Source organism: Leptonychotes weddellii, chromosome 3 (genome assembly GCF_054177405.1).
Source record: "Leptonychotes weddellii isolate Sample4059 chromosome 3, ASM5417740v2, whole genome shotgun sequence".
NCBI lineage: Eukaryota > Metazoa > Chordata > Mammalia > Carnivora > Phocidae > Leptonychotes > Leptonychotes weddellii.
In genome coordinates, this window is record NC_138371.1 from 142,465,131 (window position 1) to 142,483,090 (window position 17,960).

Below are 17,960 nucleotides of genomic sequence, written 5' to 3' on the forward strand. Positions count from 1 at the left end.
AAAAAAATAATTAAATTATGAAAATCAGATAGTATAGATGGAAAATATTACTGCTATTTAAATATTAAGATAATGCGTTAATGTCCATAAGTTATAAGGAAAAATTGGATATTTTGAAGTTGACTTTAAAGAATAATCATGCACTTAACAATAGAGTTTTTAATAGAAGGTTATTACATTAATTAATGGTGACATGTGATGAGATTTATGCTATCAGAAGTTTTGTTCATTGATCATAGTTATCACGGTGAATCTTGAGAGTGATTGTGAAGAATGTGCAAAGTTTCATTTACTATTGAAAATATTACCAAATTTTAATATTACCCATATTCGCTTTATATGACCTGCGCTAAGAATCACTTGGGGAAGTCAGTGGCCAGATGGTGAAGGTTCAAACACTGTCACTCTCCCAGACTAGAGGAGGTCTGAAGATGCCTCTGATAGGTAATAGCCCTATCATCTGTCTGAGGTACCCAAATGGCAATCTTTTGGGTGATAGAAGAGATTGCAAATATATTGTGTTAAAACAGTAAGAATTCATCACTAAATAAGGGGGAATACGTATCAAAAAAAGAAACCTAGGGAGAAAGCATTTATTAGCACATAGAAAATCCTTCTCATAATAAATATTTAACTCAGTGCCTGAGGTTGTCACCAAGGATCCCCTTTGTTGAATTCTTATATTTATTTAAGATCACAATATTTAAAGAATATATAATTTTGGTTATTTGCAATCTGCAGTCAAATTGCTGAAATGTCATCTGAGTATGTTAAAGACAAGAGGTAGGCATTTTGAAAATAAGATTTTCTTTGATAAAATGCAAACAGAATTGAATTTATTTCATTAATTTAGTTTGTAAGAAATATATTTAAAGACACAATGTTAAATCCAGTGAAAAGCATTTGTTATTGAATTTCATATGTCATTTTTGTTCCCATTCTTTCCTTAGCACTTAAAGAAGATATAAATAACTTATTTTTCCTGTATGATTTTCTGCTTTTGTACATTAGCAAGTAACCACCATTTCCCAAAGAAGCATTGGTGGGGGGTCTCAGCTCTTTCCTTTCCAAGACATTAAATAATTTATAATGTTTCTGTTTCATACTAGTGTCAAACCCCATTCTAGATGCTTTAGTGGAGTTTACATCCTAGTGGGAAAAGACAAGCAAATAAATAAGTAAACAATGTCATGGGGATTTAATTATTATGTAGGAAAATGAAGTAAGTGAAGAACTAGAGAATGTTGGGGGAGCTGCAACAATTACTTTAGATAATATGGTTAGAGAACGTCTCTCTGATCAAAGGACATTTGAGGAAGAGGCCCGAATAAAGAGGTGGGAGGGCAAGAGGGAGGCTCGCAGTTACCAGGGAAATAGTCATCAGGGCAGAAAAAAGGCAAGTGAAAAGCCTCCAAGGCATGTGTTTGGCATGTTAGAGCAACAATAAATGGGGTAGAAAAATAATTAAATGGACGACTCAATTAACTGTTATCCCTAGTGACAGAAAATCTCAGCAACACTCTGTCTTCTTGTCTTTGTTTTGTTTGTGGTTTTTGTAATTCCCCTCTGCCCTAGAATTTGCCTTTCCCCAAGTCCCACCATCTCATTCAGTCTTTTTTTTTTTCTTCTCACATTCTAGGGCTGGAATTATATCGTTGCCATCTACCTTCCTATACTAATGGTGTGGTCTAGCTGTTACACAAAGTTCCCTTAGGTTCTTGCTACTTTGCCTTCACCATGCACTGTGATTGCTAAGAAAACAAGTTTATGTTTATAGGCACATAGATATTTTTTGCTTGCAAAGCTGCTAGTCTATTTCATTTCATTTAAAATATTATTGAATTCTTATTTATCCTCTGTGATGTTAAATTCTTGGACAATGTACCTAACTGGATTTTTTGGTGTTTTTGTATCTTGGTTTCTTTTTGCATTCATTTCATTTTAATTCAGTGGTGTGTTCAGAAAATATGAGTTTTTCTTCAGCACAATGTTGTATTTTTTTCACATATATTCTATTCCCTCCTCTTAGAACGTCAATAGTCAGTTATAAATTATGGGTGTTTCACTATTCACAACTAAACTTTTAGAGCATACACTGCCAAATTACACTAATTTTTTCAAATTATCTTTCTAACTCATTAAATTGTTCCCTATCTTTGTATCCTCTGCTTTCCTGCCAATTGATAGCATATGCAAAAATAGAGAGTGGTATAATAAGGTCTCATGTACCCATCACCTGAATTTCATTATCCTATTCATGGATCTTTTTTCACATCTACTTACATTTACATTATTCACCTACTCTCCTGTGGATTATTTTGAAGGAAATCACAGATATTATATTATTTCATGTACAAATATCTATTAATGTACATCTAAAGAATAAGATTTTTTTAAGTATAAGAAGTGAATACACCTGAAACCATAAAACTCTTAAAAGAAAACATAGTCAGTAAACTCCTTGACATCAGTCTTGGCAATGACTTTTTTTTTTTTTTAAGATTTATTTCTTTGGGGGTGTGGAGTGCAGAAGGAGAGAGAATCCAAGAAGACTCTGCACTGAGCCCAGAGCCCTACTCAGGGTTTGATCTCACAAGCCGGAGATCACGACCCTGACATCATGACCCTGAGATCACAACCTGAGCCAAAACCAAGAGTTGGAGACTTAACTGACTGTGCCACCCAGGCACCCGTCTTGAGATGATTTTTTTGGACCTGACACCAAATGTAAAAATGAACAAGTGGACTAATAAACTAAAATGTTTCTGCACAGCAAAGGAAACTATCAACAAAATTGAATGGGAGAAAATGTTTGCAAATCATATGTCTCATAGGAGTTAATATCTAAATATCATATCTAAAATATATAAATATCTAAAATATATAAAGAAATCATACAGCTTAAGAGCAAAAAAACTCAATCCAATTTAAAAATGGACAGAAGATCTGCATAGACATTATTTCAAAGAAGACATACACATGGCCAACAGGTACATGAAAAAATGCTCAACATCACTAATCATCAGGGAAATGCAAATCAAAACCATAATGAGATATCACCTCACACCTGTTAGAATGGTTATTATGAAAAAAACAAGAAATAACAAGTGTTGGTGAGGATGTGAAAAAAAGGGAACTCTCATACAGTGTTGGTAGGAATGCAAATTGTTGCAGCCACTATGGAAAATAATATGGCGTTTCCTCAAAAATTAAAAATAGAACTATCATATGATCCAGCACTTCTTGATATTTATCCAAAGAAAAAGAAAACACTAACTCAAAAAGATATATGCACCCTGATGTGCAATGCAGCATTATTTACAATAACTAAGATATGGAAAAAAACCCTGTGTCCATTGATGGATGAATGGATAAAGAAATGTGGTATGTATTTACAATGGAATATTATTCAGCTACAAAGAAGAATGAAATCTTGCCATTTATGACAACATGGATGGAACTTGAGGACATTAACTAAGTGAAATAAGTCAGAGAAAGACAAATACCATAAGATCTCACTCATATGTGGAATCTAAATGAAAAAACAACAACAACAACAAAAAAAGAAGCTCATAGATACACAGAATAGTTTGGTGGTTGCCAGAGACAGGATGTTGGGGGATGGGCAAAATTAGTGAAGGGGGTCAAAAGGTACAAAATTCCAGTTGTAAAATAAATAAATCCTGGGGATGTAATGCACAGCATGGAAACTATATTAATAATATTATATTGCATATTTGAAAGTGGTTAAGAGAATAAATCCTAAAAGTTCTCATCACAATAAAAAATTCTAACTATGTGTGGTGATGGGTGTAAACTAAACTTACTATGGTGATCATTTCACGATATATACAAATATCAAATCATTATGTTACACACTTGAAACTAGTATAATACTATCTGTCAATTATATTTCAGTAAAAAAATAAACTGAATACCATTATCAAGCAAAAAAATAAACAATAGGATCACATATTCAATGAGTATTCAAATCAACCAGGTTGCCAAGGTTTTTTCGTTTGAATTGGGACTCAAGCAAGATTCAGACCATTTTAAGTTTTAAATATTGATGCTCATATTTTAAATTCCTAAGATCCATATTTTACAAGTTTGGATATTAATTATCTTTATTTACTACTCTTTTTTGTCATCTTGTTTCCTTAAAATTTGGTTGAGATTTTGTCTTTTAGGTGATGTTGATTTTTCTGAAATGTAGGTGATGTCTGGTTTAATGCTCAGATGACAAATGATGTTTCATTGGTGTGAGAATCCCTGTTTGTCTCCCTTGTCAATCAGTTGCAGATACTGATTCCAGAAATACCTCCATTGATGTGGGGTAGGGTGGGGTATGCTGCTTTTTATGGTGTGCAGGTGGACTTCTGAGTTTCATGGTTCCACATTCTTCCTAGACATTACTCATTATTGGAATACCTGCCCTACCTCAATTACTCCCAAACCCCACTCTTGAGAGGGGTTATGGGGGTGAATGGAGAGAAGGTGCAAATATGGCTACTTTCTTTAGCTGAGGACATGTGGTATAAAGAGAAGAGGAAGTGGCCAAATCTTCTGGTTCTATTAGTTCAGGTTCATGATTAGTCATCCTGATAATTACATGAAGGACCTCCCTGGGTTTATTTAATCTTTTGAATATATGCTTGAAGCATACCTATAAGTCCCCCCCCCCACCATCACCACAATTAAACACTCCTATCAAGTGTTAAGATCTGGTTGTCTCTGGTCATTGTAAGTTCATCCTCTTTCTGCCTTTTGAGTATTTTTTGAAGTTTATTTCCTGTTCATGATACTTTATAAGCACAATAATAGATATACATACATAAATACAAAGACACATGTTATTTAGATATATCTATATGTACCTATACATCTATATCTACATAGATAATTTTCTATCACTCTCTTATGGCATAAAAGAAATGCTGCATACATGTGTTCCCTCTGATTCATGGTAGGACAAAATGTAGGCAGAACACTCAATCTGAACTATTGATTCAATTCATTGTTCATTTATTTCTTACCTTACATTAAGTCATGTTAATTAATATATACAATATCTCCTTCTGTCTATATCATCTATCTATCTATCTGTCTATCTATCTATCTATCTATCTATCTATCTATCTATCTATCTACCTATCTACCTATTGAGCAAGTTTAAGGTCCAAAACTGAAATTAGAAGAAAAAAATCCAATTTGTATAATTTAATGATTTATCTTCTACTTTATGTCATCTGATTCTTTCTACCAATTACATACGCTTCAACTTTTAAAATAGTATGACCTAAGGAGACAAAAATTGTTCAAAGTAGGAGATCTACATCCTATTAACTATGTCATTTAAGTGAGAGTATTACTAGCTGTTCTTTAATCAATGAGGTCAAAAGCAAACGCTTAATATGAGTATTTCCAATCATGGTAAGATGTTGATAATGTCCTTTAATTCAGTCTTAATTATTAAATATTCATGGACAAGAGTACGGATAATTGTCCATGTAAATAGTCATAATAAATTGGCTTTGTATTCTAGAAATAAACTAACAGAGGTATATGAATGTTAAAGTTTATGAGCATGATCTCTATGATATTCATTTCATACAAGCAATTTTTAAAGGTATTGGGAATATTGGTATTAGAAAACAGAAGAAAAAGAAATATCCCTTATGTCACCTCTCCCAACACAGACTTGCACTAAATATCTGGAGGTCTATCATATGAAAATAAAGGATTTTGCCTTGCCTCACAGAGCAATTTAAAATTTTGTGGAGGGGTTTAAAGAGTGCACACTTCAAGCCATTAATAATAATAACTTATTAAAAAGCAATACTGCCAAATAATGAAACATTTTTTTTATGAAGTAGTGAGTTTGGGTTTTTAGTTATCCAAACAAAGGTTAAATTGTTACATATTTATGCCACTATACATAGAATTCTTGATTTAGGAGGATGTGTGGTAGGTGGGTGAGCTAGCACCCTTTCTTACATTAAGATACTTTGATTTCATTGGTTATATTTTATTAAATTACATATAAATTAGGCTAGAGGCAAGTTAGTATTGAAAAATGTTTATAAGAGGTTAACATAAATTGAGAAATTGCCTTTTATCATATTTTTGCTTATATCATTTTACAAATTTAGACATTTAAAGGTTGATCTACCTGGCAATTTTTTCTCTCATCTCATAAATCCACTAATTGCTTTGTTGCCTGTTCTAATGGTTATTAAGTAAAAAATGGGCTTCTGGAATAACACAGCTGGGGTCCACTTTACCAAGATTCTTTTTAGCTGTTGGATAGCTACATGATGTTCACAACCACTGTTCTCTCTGAACATTAGTGCTCCATAACAGTCTTTTACAATTTAATTGATTTGCTTCCTTCACTTGACTCTATCAAAGAAATAAAAAACTCTTAAGCTGTGTTTATACTAAGGAAGAGAGGGTAGGTGTGGTGGTGGAGAGAATAAACACCTTACTTTAGAAGTAACAAGATTTATGGGCCCATTTAATTTGTATTGACTTGAATATAAATATTAAAAAAGCAAGAATCACAGTAGTAAATTTCAAAGATTCAGACATTGATTCAGATAGAAATTCATAACTCTAAGGACTAACATTTATATACTGTGATAAGTGATACCAATTGGCATAGTTTTCCTTCTTGCAAAAATTCAGTCTTGTGAATATTGTTTCTATATTCTAATATTGAAATTCTCTTTCCCAATGCCCTAAAAATCTTTTGTACATATATTTCTTTCAGATGTCTAAGGCATTTGTGTATGAAATACTGCCTTAAAATGATAGATATGGCCCCAAGAAAGAGTTCTTAGGCCTGTCTAGATTATATTTTTTCCCAATCAGTGCATTATGTTTCAGAAAGCCAAATGTATTGAATATGCCAATATAATGGTCATTTATCACATTATTAATTTAAAATATATTAGTGATTTTCAACAAAGTTTTACTTGAAGGATCAGTGTATTGTTAATAGAGTTAAAAATGTTATCATACTTGGATTATAAATTGTTAGAGTAAGAAAAACAAAAACAGTGCTTGTAATTTACTCTGTGTGTGTGTGCAGTATACTTTCACTAATACAGGAAACAAGTAAATGTTTCTCTCTTGGATACACTCAAGTGTTTCTTTCTAATACTATTTCCTCTGTGAATATATACCCAAGATGAAGATCTCCTTTAGTCAATGTATTTAATATAAGATAATGGAATAAATTTAACAGATAGACTTAACGTTTTCAAATTCCTTTACCTGAGAAAATCTATAATTAGATGTGGTCTTTTACATGATAAGTGAATATGTTAAATATGTGTAAGTGTGTCGGATGTTTAAAATACATTTAGAATATTTTTTTAAATTCAAATTAGTTAACATATAGTATAGCGTTGATTTCAGGAGTAAAATTTAGTGATTTATCACTTAGTATAACACCCAGTCTCTTCCCAACAAGTGCCTTCCCTAATGCCCATCACCCACTAAGCACATCCCCCCACACTCCTCCCCTCCAGCAACCCTCAGTTTGTTCTCTATAGGTAAGAGTCTCTTATGGTTTGCCTCCCTCTCTGTTTTTATCTTATTTTATTTTTCCTTCCCTTCTCCTATGTTCATCTGTTTTGTTTCTTAAATTCCACATATGAGTGATCATATGATATTTGTCTTTCTCCAACTTACTTATTTCACTTAGCATAATACCCTTTAGTTCTATCACCATTGTTGCAGATGGCAAGATATCATTCTTTTTGATGGCTGAGTAATTTTCTATTATATTGTATATAAGATATTCCTAGGTATCATATACTGATTATATATACACACACACACACACACACACCACATCTTCTTTATCCATTCATCTGTCCATGGACACTTGGGCTCTTTCCATATCTGGCTATTTTTGATAGTACTGCTATAAACATTGGGGTGTGTGTGCCCCTTCAAATCAGCATTTTTGTATCCTTTGGATAAATACCTAGTAGTTCAGTTGCTGGATAGTAGTGTAGTTCTATTTTTAACTTTTTGAGGAACCTCTATACTATGTTCCAGAGTAGATGCACCAATTTGCATTCTCACCAACATCGCAAGTGTTCCTCTTTCTCTGCATCCTTGCCAACATCTATTGTTTCCTGAGTTGTTAGTTTTAGCCATTCTGACAGGTGTGAGTGGTATCTCATTGTGGTTTTGATTTGTATTTCCCTGATGAGAAGTGATGTTGAGCATTTTTTCATGTGTCTGTTAGCCATTTGTATGTCTTCTTTGGGAAAATGTCTGTTCATGTCTTCTGCTCATTTCCTAAATGGATCATTTATTTGTTGAGTGTTGATTTTGATGAGTTCTTTATAGATTCTGGATACTAGCCCTTTATCTGATATATCATTTGCAAATATCTTCTCCCATTCTGAAGGTTACATTTTAGTTTTTTTATTGTTTCCTTCGCTGTGCAGAAGCTTTTTATCTAGATGAGGTCCCAATAGTTCATTTTTGCTTTTGCTTCCCTTACCTCCAGAGACGTGTCTAGTAAGAAGTTACTGTGACCAAGGTCAAAGAGGTTGCTACCTGTTTTCTCCTCTAGGATTTTGATGGTTTTCTGTCTGGCATTTAGGTCTGTAATCCATTTTGAATTTATTTTTGTGTATGGTGTAAGAAAGTGGTCTAGTTTTATTCTTCTGCATGTGGCTATCCAGTTTTCCAAATACCATTTGTTGAAGAGACTTTATCCATTGGATATTCTTTCCTGCTCTATCAAAGATTAGTTGACCATATAGTTGTGGGTCCATTTCTGGGTTTTCTACTCTGTTCCATTGAACTATGTGTCTGTTTTTGTGCCAGTACCATACTGTCTTGATGATTACAGCTTTGTAATACAGCTTGAAGTCTGGGATTGTGATGCCTCCTGCTTAGCTTTTCTTTTTCAACATTACTTTGGCTATTCAGTGTCTTTACTGGTTCCATTCAAATTTTGGGATTGTTTGTTCTAGTTCTGTGAAAAATGCTGTTGTTATTTTGATTAGGATTGCACTGAATGTGTAGATTGCTTTGGGTAGTATAGACATTTTAACAATATTTGTTCTTCCAATCCATGAGCATGGAATGTTTTTCCATTTCTTTGTGTCTTCTTCCATTTCTTTCATAAGTGTTCTATAGTTTTCAGTGTACAGATCTTTTACCTCTTTGGCTAGGTTTATTCCTAGGTATCTTATGGTTTTTGATGTAATTGTAAATTGGATCGATTCCTTGATTTCTCTTTCTGCTGCTTCATTTTTGCTCTATAGAAATGCAACAGATTTATGTACATTGATTTTATATCTTGTGACTTTGCTGTATTCACGTATCAATTTTAGCAAGTTTTTGGTGGAGTCTTTCATGCCATCTGTGAAGTGTAAATGTTTGACTTCTTCCTTGATGATCTGGATGCTTTTTTTTTTTTTTTTTTTGATCTGGATGCTTTTTATTTCTTTTTGTTGTCTGATTGCTGAGGCTAGGACTTCCAATACTATGTTGAACAACAGTGGTGAGAGTGGACACCCTGTCATGTTCCCGACGTTAGGGGAAAAGTTCTCAGAATTTCCCCATTGAGGATGATATTAGCTGTGGGTCTTTCATATATGGCCGTTGTGATGTTGAGGTATGTTCCTTCTATCCCTACTTTCCTGAGGGTTTTTATCAAGAAGAGATGCTATATTTTGTCAAATGCTTTTTCTGCTTCTATTGAGAGGATCTAGAATGTTCTTAATATCAGAATTACTTTAGCAATATATTCAGATTGGCAAAATATTTTCTATGTGTCTCCTTATGTCTTTCCCTGAGTTTTCTCTCTCCTTTAATCATGGTAGTTTGCATAATGATAAAATTCCTAGAAGAGTATATGTATAAAAGTTGAAATGCTGAGAAGAGAGTGGGGCAGAATTGAGAAGGGAACAAGGTATGAACATCAAGATGTGCTCACAGATAATGGCAAGGTGCATGGTCAGTAGTGCTTACTGGATACAAAAAAAGAGAAGAAGAAGGAGAAAGAAGAAGAAGAAAGAAGAAGAAGAAAGAAGAAGAAGAAGGAGAAGGAGAAGGAGAAGAAGAAAATGAATCAGCCACATATTAGTTGACTCATGTTCAGTGTTCATGATGGTGTTGGAGCAAAGGACATTAAACTAGCCAGCACTTAATTTCAACATATGAACCATGGATTTTCTCCCCCATCTACTTGAAAATACCTAAACTTTACTAAATACCCAGATGCCATCTTGTGAAGAGAGTGATATTCTTAGAGAGGAAAATATGTAACCAGACACAGATGCCAAGATACTAAACATATTTCAATTTTTTTTATTACATGTAGATATAATTCCATTATGGACTCCCACATTTTCCAGCTTTGAATCTTTGCATACTGTGTAGGACAGATACAGTCAAGAACAGATAGTTCTTTGCTTAACTTTGACTTTCATATTAGAATTTATTTTGTGTGTGTGGTAAAATATTAATCTTGAAATCCAGGCATTATAGATATCAGCAAAGGCCTTCTAATTCCTAAAGTTTGTATTTACATACCAGGAATAAAGCTTGGGGAGTATAAAGTACACTTGGAGGAACAAAATACAAACTTTGTTCTGATACAGCCTTTTGCAGGAAGGATGTATGATACGGAAATGCATGATATGATGTAGGCAAAATCCCTTCTTAGAAGAAATGGGATAGGCTGGATACTGAGGGTGGGTGAGAATTGGGGGAGAGATGGGCAAGTGATGTGGAGAAACAAAAATGTTTAGGAGTAGTAAAAAAGTGTTCTGGCTTCCTATTTACAATCCAAACCTCAGGGAGATCAGGAGAAATCCAAGACTACTGACAAGTGTTTTATTTCCCCATAGAATAGACTTCATTTCAGTCTCAGGACCTCAGTGACCAGGCAAAGTGAAGGACAACTAGCTGAAGGCACAGAGAAGAGAGCAAAGCACACAAATGATCCTACCCCAACCAGACAGTGTATATCTAGACCTCTTATTTCAAATGTGGAGGGAATAAAGGAAAAGAATACACACTGACAGAGAGGAAATAGCACTTATTGGGATTTGAACATTGAACTGACTGAATATGCCAAAGAGAATTTAGCGGTGACACCAAAGTACACTGAACAACTATTCATTGGCAATTTTCATCTTATCTCTAATCTATGTAATTTCTTGCTCCCCCTAATATATGTACAGGAGTATGTGTAGGCACCAATATACCGTTAAGCAGGAATGGTGTTCTAAGGAAAGGCAATATACAGTATAGGAAATAGTTAAATGGTTTTTTTTCACATCTATTATCATAGAGTATGCATGCTACACATTGTAGATATTTGTCAAATTCATCTATTTCTCTCCATTTCCAAATCTCTAGTCCAAGCTACAAATATCTCTTACCTGAAATAATACTACACCTGTCTCTTGAATTATTTCTCTGAGCCAATTCTTCCCCTTCCAAATTGTAGGCAGGACTCTATTCTCAAACTGCAAATATGACTATATTATTTATCTCTCTTAGTATATGGAACAGAATCCCTGACATGACCTGCAGCTTCTTGCCAGTTTTGGCCCCTACTTTTTTTTCAGTCTCACTTCACACATTTTCTCACAAGTTCTCTACACCCCAGGATTAATCTAATTTTTTGTTTTTGATTTTGTTCCTCCCAGGGCCTTTGGGCTGCTTCTTTCCTCTTCATAAAACAGTTTCCACCCTCACCTCTTGGCTCAGTGAATTCTTACTCAGCATTAGAAGCTCAGTGAAAGACATCACTTTCTCATGAAAACATTCTCTGATCAACCCAGGCTAACTCACATCCCCTTCCTATGCTTTCACATCTCCCTCTGTGTTTCATTCATAACACTTTTGCAGTGTGTAATTATACACCTGTAACATCTTTTTTTTTTATTTCCCATCTCTCCTATGATCTGTAAACTTAGCACAAGCTAGAACTTGCCTGTTTGTTTCATTATGCTATACCTAACTCCAAGCAGAGTATTAAACATAACAGGCCCTAAAATATCCATTAAATCATTGTGTAAATGCGTAAGTGAACACGTGAATACAGATACACTAGTCTAAACATGTTTCTATGACACATACATATATAGAAGTTTCTTTTTTTTTTTTTAAAGATTTTATTTATTTATTTGAGAGAGAGAGAATGAGAGACAGAGAGCACGAGAGGGAAGAGGGTCAGAAGGAGAAGCAGACCCCCCGCCGAGCAGGGAGCCTGACGCGGGACTCGATCCCGGGACTCCAGGATCATGACCTGAGCCGAAGGCAGTCGCTTAACCAACTGAGCCACCCAGGCGCCCCTATATAGAAGTTTCTAACAAATAAGATGGAGAATGATATTGACCATTGCCAGAAATGATGTCTGGTAATACTTTTGCTTGTTAGATATTTAAATATCATTTATGTTAATAAATATGCAAATTAGGTTGCTATCACAATGCATTGAAACTACTTCGGGACATAATTATTAATCACAAGTTTTCTTTTCATTTTTAAAAAATATTCTATTTATTTGAGAGACAGAGAGAGAGCACGAGTGGGGGGAGGGCAGATGGAGAGGGAGAAGCAGGTTCCCCACTGAACAAGGAGCCCAACGCAGGGTTCCATCCCAGGACCCTGGGATCACGACCTGAGCTAAAGGCAGACATTTAACTGACTGAGCCATCCAGGCGCCCCTCTTTTCATTTTAAAAATTATTGCTAATTAGGATAAAAAGTGTACACTAAATCTTGGGAAAAAGTTAGCTATATTAATATAGCAAAAACCCTAAAGTGTGGAATTGAATTTTATTTTATGTCCTGTATTTTAGATACTGTGTAAAGTAATTTAATACTGAGCATTTGAGAGTAAAATCTTGTTATATATGTGCATGTTAGTCAGGGTAGTCTATCTGCATCTCACTGACTGAACAATAAGTTTTTTTTTTATGTGTGCAAATTCCATTGTTGAGATTCATGGAGACCATCTGCTAAATGTGATTCAGTGACCCAAGTGAATTCCATTGTATGGAAACCACATATTTAAATGTGGTCTCTAAAATCTCCACAGCCAGGGGAACCTGGATGACTCAGTCAGTTAAGATCCCAACTCTTGATTCTGACTCAGGTCATGATCTCAGCGTCGTGAGATTGAGCCCCGTATCAGGCTTAAGCTTTTGTGGAGTATGTTTGAGATTCTCTCTCTCCCTCTCCCCCTGCCCTTCCCCTCGCACACTCTCTCTCTCAAATAAATAAATAAAATCTTTAAAATCAAATCAAATCAAATCAAATCTCCACAGCCAGCACTGGGATTGGTACGCAGTCCTTTGACTATCATTTCATAAACCAGTGCTCAGGCACCTAGCTGGACCTCAGTTCAAAAGAGCAGGAAAGGCAGGTTAGGGATGTTTCGGAAATAGGAGATAAGAATATATATTGCAGGGGTGTCTGGGTGGCTCAGTCGTTAAGCGTCTGCCTTTGGCTCAGGTCATGATCCCAGGGTCCTGGGATGGAGCCCCACATCGGGCTCTCTGCTCAGCGGGAAGCCTGCTTCTCCCTGTCCGCCTGCTTGTGTTCCCTCTCTCGCTGTCTCTCTCTCTAATAAATAAAATCTAAAAAAAAAAAAAAAGAATATGTATTGCAAAATCGTAAGTCCTGGGTTTTGGAGGAAAGAATATATTTTGCAAAATCATAAGTAATGGGAAATTGTTATGAGTTAAATTGAGTCTCTCAAAAAGATAGGTTGATCATATGATTTTTATCCTTTCTCTTGTTAATGTGATGTATCACATTGATTGATTTGCTAATACTGAACTACCTTTGCATCCTGGGAATAAATCCCACTTGATCTTGGCTAATGATCCTTTAATGTATTGTTGAATATATGGTATCACTTATACGTGGAATCTAAAAAAACAAAACAGACAAACAAAAGCCACACACACACACACACACACACACACACACACACAAAACAGACTCTTTTTTTTTTTAAGATTTTATTTATTTGAGAGAGAGAGAATGAGTGAGAGAGAGTACACACATGAGAGAGGGGAGGGTCAGAGGGAGAAGCAGACTCCCTGCTCAGCAGGGAGCCTGATGCGGGACTCGATCCCAGGACTCCAGGATCATGACCTGAGCCGAAGGCAGTCGCTTAACCAACTGAGCCACCCAGGCGTCCCCACAAAACAGACTCTTAAATATAGAGAATGAATTGGTAGTTACCAGAGCAGAGATGAATGGGGGGATGGGGGGGCAAAATAGGTAAAGGAAATCAAGAGGTACAAACTTCCAGTTACAAAATAAATAAGTCACTGAGATGAAAAGTATAGCATAGGGAATATAATCAATAATATTGTAATAATGTATGGTAACATATATATGTGTGTATATATATATATACTATACGAGTAACATATAGAATTGTCAAAGCACTATGTTGCACTCCCGAAACTAACATAATATCGGCAGCTATATTTCAGAAATAATAATAATAATAAAAAGATATGTTGAAGTCCTAATCCCCAGTACCTGAGAATGTGACATTTTTGGAAATAGGGTCTATATAGATAAAATCAAGTTAAGCGGGATGAGCCCTAATCCAATATGACTGATGTCCTATAGGACAAGAAACAGACAAATACACACACACACATACACACACACACACACGGAGGAGAAGGCCATGTAAGTTATAGAGACACCCATACAGAGAAGAAAGATGGTCTTGTGAAGACGGAGACAGAGACTGAAGTGATCCTGCTATACGCCAAGGAATGCCTAGGGCCATCAGACAGAAGCTGGAAGAGGTAAGGAAGAATCCTCACCTGGAGGCTTAGGAAAAAGCATGGCTTTGCTAACACCTTCATTTTGGGCTTCTAGCCTCCACAACCATGAAATAATAAATTTATCTTGTTCTATGCGCCCCCCTCAGTTTGTGGTACTTTGTTATGGCAGCCCTTGGTAACTAAAAAAGATTTTCGTTAAATAGAAGCATGGAACAAAGTAAGGTTCCTCATGTTCTTTCAAAGGTAAAACAAATTGGGATATGAGATGAAATAATATTTTACCCATTGGACTCAGGATAAATTTAGTGTATTTTTTTGCTGTTCTAGATATTTGCAGAATGGCAACAACATTTTTCTTTCGTCTGACATTAATAAAGAGAAAGAATGAACTAAATGCCAGAATTATTGCCATCTGGGGATATGAGTTTAGTAACAAAGTCATATATTAGAATGAAGCAAGAAATGAGTAACTTGTAGCTATTGGTCATCCATATTATCTAACTGTATATTCTGAAAAATATGGGAGATACAATTAGGGATCAAAGAAAAAATTAAGGATTCAGAGCTCTGCAGGGTAGGAATTCCTTTACAGTCATCTAGTTTATCCTTTTTTGCTAGAACAACTTTACAGATTATGTCACAGAAAATATAAACTCATCTCTAGTAGTGTTCCCTCTGTTGCCTAAATGCTCCACTCTCCAGTACAAGCTTTCCTTTCCCTCTAGTTACCATCTTAATTCATTATCTTCAACATTAAATAATGTTCCTCAATTTTACTTGCCCGTTTAAGTGAATGAACTAATTTTTCCTTCCCTTGGTACTGAAATTTTTCCAAAACTCCACTTGCTGAATAATTTTCAATACCAAAGTTTTATTCCCCAAGGTTTATTCTTACAGTTAAGCTGGTTTCTTTCCAAAGCATGTGCTAAATCTTCTTTTGTTTGGAAACCAGTGAACTTCTCATCCCATTACTACTTCTCAAATCATTGCTCCACTTGCAACTGTTGAACAATTGTGTACCTAATAAAATGTTATTTTTTCTCACTTCTCATAAAGGAAATGCCATCCCAATCTTTCTTCTGTGAGAAAGGAAGCTGGGTGAAGCTTGTTATTTACTTTATGTTTTTAAAATTTAGGTTCAGTGGTCATAGCAAGCTGATCAAAGAATGGAGCATTGATGTCTCAGAACCATGGGAAAGATAATGTTTAGGTCTGAATGCTGCCCAGGTAGGTTCAGAATTGGGCACATGTCTCCTGGGAGCTAGCAACTGGTCATCATAGAAAGGAACATAAACCAGAGAACCGAGCAGAGGCTGCAGATCAACGCAATCCACTCTTCTTCATTTACCTTTCTGTTGCCTGACTTTCCCTTGTCCTTATGCAACACACCAGGTTTTAGCCAATACTATTTCCCTACTTTTATAAACTCCTAATTTGGTTTCTATAACACCAGACTCCTCCTCCTATCTCATTGGCCACATGGTACTGTTCTCATTAATTATTGTCTTTCACTTAAATGGCTCTCTTCTTGTGGTATTAGCCTCTACACCCCTTTTTGCATAAAACTGTCTATTCTTACGATTTAGTCTGCCCTGTGAATTCTGATCACCATCTCTAGATCTCTATTTCCAACATCAACTTCTTCACTATGAACCCATGATTCCTTTTTGTACTGAGAAATTCTGGGGACATCTCTTATTTATCAGGACCAAGATCGAATATTTCCCTCTTACAGACTCTACCCTTAATAACGCCATTTTTGTATGTACTACTATGTACAAATTACATGACAGGTAATTCAGGACAGAATCATCTTGATTAGTCTCATGGGTGTCCTACTATTAAGACTTCTCTAGTACTTATTTTTCTACCCAGATATATAAATCAAGACAAAATTGAATCAATAGCTGAAAAGCAAAACAAAGCAAATGAAACTATTACAGGCATGTGGATGACTCACAAATATGGCATTTCAGACAAAAACAGTCTTCTGAGATCTAGATAAAGATTTTAAATTCTTTACATCTATAACATTACCACGTCATATCCCAGAATTAACCCATCATTTCTTTATTCTTTTACTTAATCATTAATATTCATTTTACCCATTTGCCTGACATAAACCTTATAATCATTCCCCTAATCCCTTCATATTCAGGGAGTCATCAGGACCACTGACAGGAGAGTTCCTTTACAGCCCTAGACCTCCTACCTGTAGATTCCTATTATCAGGGAGAGAGAGAGTTTTAGTTTTCTTAAACTACAGTTATTTGGGGGTATTTCTTTTACTTACCAAAGAATTCAACCCTAGTCAATGTTTCAAAATATACTTAAAAAAAGTCATATTATTCAATTAAAGATAGCAAAATAGAATTATTTAAATTTACAACAATGCAAAAATAGAAGTTTCTTATGGAACTATTTAAAAAATCAGAACCACAGGACTATTTGACTAGATTTTGTTCTCTTTAAGATAAGGATGTTGTTCTTTACCGCTATGAGAATTCCATTGTTCCATTGTGATGTTGGCTAGAAGCAGGATCCTATGCGAGATGTGATCATTGACAAAAAAGGTGTAATACATAAGTGAGAACTGCTAATCCACAAATCTATAATCAATCATGAGAAGTTCCTTATAGCTTGAAGGTGTCATCAAGACTTGGTGCTCTTACGAATTTAAAATACCCAGAACAGGGCCACCTGGGTATCTCAGTCCAATTAAGCATCTGACTCTTGATTTCAGCCCAGGTCATGATCTCAGGATGGTGAGCTGGAGCCCCGTGTTGGGCTCCTCACTTGGCATGGAGTCTGCTTGACATTCTTTCCCTCTGCCCCTTCCCCTATCATTCTCTCTCTCTCTCTTTCTCTCCCCTTCTCCTTCTCTCTCAATAAATAAATGAAATCTTTAAAAAATTAAAATAAAATACTCAGAATATTGCCCACATTACTAATAAATGTCAGTTGTAAGACAGTAATATTTAGTAGTCACTAGCTGAACTTCTAAAAAAAATCTGATGAAAAAAATTCTGGAAATCTCTCCTAATGCATTTAAAATGTTTAGGAGCTTCACTTTAAGTACATAACACTTCTTATATGTATCTCCAGGGTTAAGCACCACAATCATCACCATATTTTCCATGAAAAGCAACAGTGA